The 6,386-nt window shown below is 45.9% G+C and overlaps 1 protein-coding gene across 2 annotated transcripts in view; it reads left to right on the top strand.

Annotated features, from left to right (window-relative positions):
• Positions 1-6,165, top strand: part of samd12 (sterile alpha motif domain containing 12) — an 85,620-nt gene extending 79,455 nt beyond the window's left edge. For both annotated transcript variants that reach the window (XR_002168652.1, XM_019873683.1), the window contains one exon: positions 5,996-6,165. The gene's annotated coding sequence lies outside the window, so the exon portion shown is untranslated. The remainder of the gene's footprint in view (positions 1-5,995) is intronic.
• Positions 6,166-6,386: the final 221 nt, after the last annotated feature.

The following is a 6,386-nucleotide window of genomic DNA, read 5'->3' as shown; positions in this document are numbered from 1 at the left end:
GGAGGCTTAACGCCAGCGGGCACCCCCCCGATAATGGAGTGGTGCTGTGAGCGTGCTCGTTAAACAGCCTTTGGTCCCAAGGGCTAATGACGTCCGCTGGCATGTTTCCTTTCTCCGTCGCCCCGTCTCTCTCCTTCCGCCGCCGTGTCGCTCAGCCTCCCATCTCCTCTCGTTTCACTTTCACTCCACCTCCCAGCATTCCTTTTCCGCCTGTGCCTTTTTTTTTTTTCGCCTCTCTTCTCAGAATTTTTACCACCATCTGCATCTCGCCTCCTCCTCCTTTCTCTGCCTCCCCCTCTGTTTGGATGAGTTCTAGTGGAGTGGCGGCGTGTGGGGGAGGGAAAAGGGGGGGTGAGAGAGGTTCTGTCACACTTGCCTTCTAATGAGCAGTTTCTCCGCATGCCGCCAGTTCTGAAAGAGCCAAAATAGCAGAAACATTTCACTCTGCCGGGCCTTGATCTGTCAGCTCTGAGTGACTGCTTTTATGGCTTTCATCTGGATTGATCCCATGTTTGGGGACTTAGCGAACAGGAGAAGTGATGTAACACGCTGCCTTTGGGAGAAATTGATTAATCTTGTTTTATGTTGTTCGCAGAGGAGGGGCAACGAAACGTGGCGCTACCCGTTTTCCTCAGGGTTTCAAGCACATGTTTTTTGATGGCCTTCCACCCTTTCAACCGCCGACGACGAGTCGATATTCATTTGGAAACCGTTCACTCACTGTGCCCCCCTTCACCCACCCCTACCTACGTGGACCATGTTTTGAGCTTGGGGTATTTCCAACATCCCGGCAAATGATTAACATGAATGACCTGATTCGGACGACATGTGTTGAACCTTGACTGTTAAGTGTTCTTTTGAACACTTAACATCCGCACCCGCACCCGCACCCGCAGCGGCTCCTCTTGTTGTCTGTTTAAGAGGGAGGAAATTTCATCTGTGCTGTATACAGCACATTTGACAATGAAGTTGTACTCGACTTGAATCAAGCGTTCCATTTTCGAATCCTAAAAGCTATTCTGTAGAAGGCTTTGAAGTCTAAAAGGGGGGAAAATGTATTAGTCATTGTATGTTCTTTTGTGTCCCGAAAACTTTTTTTTTAATCGGCATATCCTGATTTTTTTTTTTTTTTTTTTTTTGCGCAAGCGAAAACACTTGCTGCACCTGTTTGGAAATTTGGCTGACTGCTCTGAGTCATTGTCAAGGTGTGTCCTTTCACACGTGGGCAATCTGGTGGTTGAAAGTTGCGTACGCCTCCTCGGACGTTGTCTTAACTTTTTTTTGGCGTAAGCTAGCCGGCTCGTCGAAGGCGAATTTGGCAAATTTGATCGAGGCGCAGGCAAACGGATTGGTGAGCGCCGCGGGTCTTGTGCGGTGGGATGTTTCATAAGTGCTCCTGGCATGGGTGTTTTTCGCAATATTTGTTTTTCTTTCGGGGGTTTCGGTATTCTATCTTTCGATCGTGTGTGCATACTTGAGGGGTTTGCGCGTGAACGCGGAGGCACCAGAGATGCGAGATTGCCGTTATCCGTATAAAATCTGGAATTTTATCCATTCTCATGCCGCAACAAAACCGCACCGATTGGAAGCCGCCGCCCACCAGATAACGTTGATCTCCACACCGGTCAGACTGGACTCGTAACGCCATACCAGAAGATCAACTTCGCATTGCGTTCTTTTTATCGGAAACTCATGACGGTATCACGCGACTTTAACCCTTTCATGAACCCTGAAACCCGATAACATGATAAGATGTCCACTGTAGTGACCGCTGTCTCGTAAGGGTTCAAAGTAAAAGGTTTTCCGGTTCTGGTAGCAACGCTTGAGCTATTTGCGAGGCTTCGTTTGCCGTGTTGACTGAGATGGCAGGTATATCGATTGAGTTGGCGTTTCTGTGCCGTCCTCTCTGGGGAGGGGGTGAGGAAGATGATGTCGGAGCAGTGTGATTGCTGTTGACGCTCGCCTGTTCGGGCTCCGATATAACCAAACCTGCCAAGTGTGTGTCAACGAAGGACTTGGCGGGTTCATGCGTGCGGGCGCCTTTTGTGAATTTCTGTCATCTTGGAGTCGCGGAGCCGCTGGTTCCATCTGGCAAACCCCTGCTTCCAGTGTACTCCGCGGTGTCAAACTTGGCGCACGTTCTCCACCGTGACAGCTGGGACAGTATGCCAAGCAAGGTCCCCCGGAACACGCAAATCCGCTGCAGCATGGTACACGTCTACAAATATGTCCAGACTGTGAGAGGACAAGGATTACTGGACGGGATGGGAAAAGAGCCGTATGCCCTTGTCAAAAGCATATATCGGACCTAAATATGTTTCATATTCACAGTATGGATCAGTTAAAATACAAGTCTGAAGAGGTAATGCACAGTAAAAAAAAAAAAAATTCTAACTTGCATCTCACAAATTCCGTGCAGAGCCACGGTGACCTCGCGCCTTGACCGCTGAAATGTAATCAGTTCTTCCTCGTATTCATGTCAATGTTTGCAAATTGTCAAGCATTCAGTCAGGTCACAGTGACCGTCATTCTGTTTCATTATTCAGGCAAACAATCGTTTAAAAATGTAGAATCGGAATGAAAAAGCAATCAAGAATTTTTTTTGTGGGGGGGGGTGGGGAGCCATGAGCTAGACGTGAGCTACCTTTTATTTCTCAACATTGCCTTCCAATGTCTTCCCTTGTGGGTTCATGTTTTTAAAATGTACTGTGAATTACGGAAAGTGCATTTAAAGCTACCTTGCCTTTTCAACCCCCCCCAAAAAAATTCCCAAATGTCCTACATAGCGTCACCCTTCCTGGTACGAATAAAAAGTGCATGAGCTCAGAACAAACTTGAGCTCAGAACAAACTTGAGCTCAGAACAAACTTTTGTTGTGGAGCTCTTGGTAAATATTTAGCACAAGTACAACTTGTACAGAGAGTTTGGCAACCAGCCCAGTGTGTGTACCCCCCACTCGCCTCTCAACTGGGAGAGGCTCCTGCTCCACCATAACCCTAATGAATACAAGCGCTATAGAACCTGGTAGATAGACATACGCAGCGTGCGTGGTTCTATTTAAGGCCGCTAGAATCTGCCTAGCAACTGGGATCTTTCCTTTTGACACATTGTCACTGTCACATAAAAACACAAAGCAAGCAAGCAAGCTATTTTAACGTCAGGTTGCGAGCAGAACGGCGTTGCGCTTATTTCGGAGTAGGCAGATGCTCGTGGACTCAATATTATATAAAAAAAAAAAACATACTTGTCCATTATTTTACAAAATAGCCTTTCTTTGGTCGGCCACAAAGTTGAAATAATGCGACATCATTTCCGTGCAGAGATACAAGCCAAACAAGATCAACGGGACCTTCGAAATCAAGTAATCAACCCATTTCCAGCTCAACTGCAAGATAGGAGTCGACCTATGATCCATCCGCAAAGCATCGAAAACATTGCCGCCGCCGTATCTGAGCGGGGGGAGAATGTGGCTCGGCAGGAACCCAAGCGCATTAAAACTGCAAGCGCGTGTTATCACCGTGATGTGTTTGGACAGCTCGGAGTCCCTCAATATTAAACTCGACTGAATTCCGGAGTAAAAACAGCTGCACCGCGAGGTTCCATCCACATTTCAGGCCTTGCTCTCTCGATCACGAACGCTCGCCGACAATCGCATTCGTGCACGCCGTCGATTTCACGAGGGCATTCCATTTTGACACGGGCGCCGCCGCCCAACACGTTCACCGAGACAACCGGCCTGAAATCAACAAATCAAAGTCACGTGGAAGAGGACATATTATTGGCGGGTGGGTGGGGGGGGGGTGACTTTTTATTGTTTGCGCGCAAATCGCTGGGGGTCCAGAGTGGCTGGCCACTTTCCGTGTGTGAAATTACAAAGTGAACCGAGTAGCGTCTGCTCGTCGCCTATTTCTGAAAAAATAAAATGTGTCGGTGAGTGAGGGGCTCTTCAGTTCTGCCCCTATTTACTGCATCTAGCTTACACTGTACCCAATTTCCTACCATTCTGTTGCACTACCACCCCACCCCCATACCCCTCCCCCCACCTCACCCTCTTATTTGCTCCAGACATGTAGAGCAAAAAGAAGAAAGTAATTACAAGTACATGCTCATTCAAACTTTTTTCTTTTTATTTTTTTTATAAACATAAATAATGAAATACGAAGTCACTGTCCCGAAGTTAAATGGTGCATTCATGATGTTGTCATGTGAGGAGTTTTGCCTTGAACATCAAAGCTGCACATCATTATGGTCTGTCTGATGTTTGCCCGTCTCAAGGCTGCAATGACGGATTTCTTTGTCGGCCTGTCAATTCATCGCTGGAGTGTATATTTAAATGTCTATATGGGTGGCATTTTCAGCATGACATCAACACGTTCCTGGAACTTGACGCGGAATCTCATAAGCATCTATTGTCTACCGCCCCCCCCCCCCAAAAAAAATATTTTTTATTGTTGAAGTGTCAGTCAGTGAATTTCTCAATACAGAATATTTGTGGTGTCCGCATTTCTAGGCAACAGAATTTCAAAGTAATTTCCTTTTGGGGAATGTTCCAGCCTGCCTCGGGGATGTGCCGTATGCGCCTACTGTGCGGGCTTTTAAACATGATCCATTTCTTTTTTCTTTTTCTTTTTTTTACTGCCTTTTTACCCTTCTGTGTTTATATTTTGTATTTTCTTTGTTCTCATGTACATTCATGGGCATAGCCATTTTTTTTTTTGGTCCACATCCCTCTAAAAGTAGCCTGAGAGCCTTTCATTTCCTTTTTCATCCGCAGCAATCTCAACTGTGATTTCATTTTTCTACAAAAGGCATATTAGACCAACGCTGGAAAGAATCAAACGCGCAGGCTCCATTTATGAGAAATAATATTGAAATGCTGGGACCCAAAAAAAAAAAAGAAAACAATGACTTCAGCAATGGAAATTGAGCTATGGGAGCTGCTCTGGATTGTGTCGGAACTCACCCAAGGACGTTTAGTCAAACGCCAGCAGTGTTCAGTCCACGGAGCAATTTTCATGCTAATGCTAAGGATTAGCGAACCCTGATTCAAACCCTGTCAGCTTGAGAAAAAAAAAAAACCCCGGACTCTTGCTCCACCAGGGAGTAAATAGGCAGACTTAAGCACCTAGACAAGATGATTCTTGCGCTGTTACAAAAGTCAGCCCTGCTTTGCTCATTTTTACGAAGGAGGAAACGAGAAGCAGTTTCCTGGCTAGCAAGCCAAAATCTTCACCTTTCCACAATTTATACTTTTCTTTTACCAAATGCACAGCGCAGGCTTCCTTTGCTTTTCCTGAAGCGTGAGATTAAAGTAATGTCAACATGCCTTACGGGGGGCCGGTGTAAAGCATGAGCGATTTGTTCAAATGCCCTCGAGAATAACTCAATGTTAGCTTAGCGGAAAAGGGGAACAAGTGTAACAAGTGGGTGAACGCTTTCCAACACCGCTATTTGGTCGGTTTACCCATGTGAGTGGTTGGAGCTTGATATTTTGGGCGCAGTCAGAAACGGGCGCTTGCGCCGTTGTGGGCGTGAACACAGCTGATTAGTTTCATAGCCAGCGGAAGTGCCTCCTCTCATTCCGTTTAAAGTCGTGCGAGATGTGCACAATCTTGAGAGCCTCACCCAAACAACTACGGTAGTTCCCAGATGATCCTCCAAACGTGTTGCCGCTATTTCAAACAAAAATTGCGTCAGGAAATCACGATGTTTTGTGTGAAGGACTTTGAGGTCATTTCAAAATCCTGTAAATGTGTGATCGGCGGGGACTTTGTCACCACACAAAGTGCTCCGAATGTTCAGTTAGTTTACCGAAGGAGATAGTCGTCGCATACACACAGACCTTAGTGACCTCACACACACTTTAGCGGACTCTGCAGTTCTCCTTTTTACTGTCTCTTCCCCTCTACTTGTTTCTACATTTCAATGTCCAATAATCCCCCCCCCCAACCCCTCCTTTTGCTCTTCATGCTCTTCCTGCATCTAAACAAATTAGGAAGAAAATTAGGGAGGAGTGTCGGCCTGATATGGAGTGACAAGATGAGAGAGAATGATGAATGAGACCAGATGGCCCGGATTCCCCATGACGACGCAAAAATCGCCCTCCGGTTTCCCAATTGCAAACACCGCAGGTGAAATGCTTCATAACAGGGATTGACTCCAAACCATCTCAGGTGAATTAGCTCTCAAAACGTGACTCATTCGTGCACCAAGCACAAATTCAATGCTAATGTGCAACACACAAAAAAAATAATAATAAAAAAATAAAATAAAAAAAATGGAGGACGGCAGGATCTAACATTAAATTTTGCCACAATTTAAAAGTTGCTGGTTGTCGATGAAATTCGCTAAATGAGTACCGGTTAAATGACTTAACTTGAAAATGT

Source organism: Hippocampus comes, unplaced genomic scaffold, assembly GCF_001891065.2.
Source record: "Hippocampus comes isolate QL1 unplaced genomic scaffold, H_comes_QL1_v1.1 scaffold585, whole genome shotgun sequence".
Classification (NCBI taxonomy): Eukaryota; Metazoa; Chordata; class Actinopteri; order Syngnathiformes; family Syngnathidae; genus Hippocampus; species Hippocampus comes.
The sequence above is the reverse complement of the archived record's forward strand: the minus strand, read 5'-3'. Positions and strand labels throughout refer to the sequence as shown.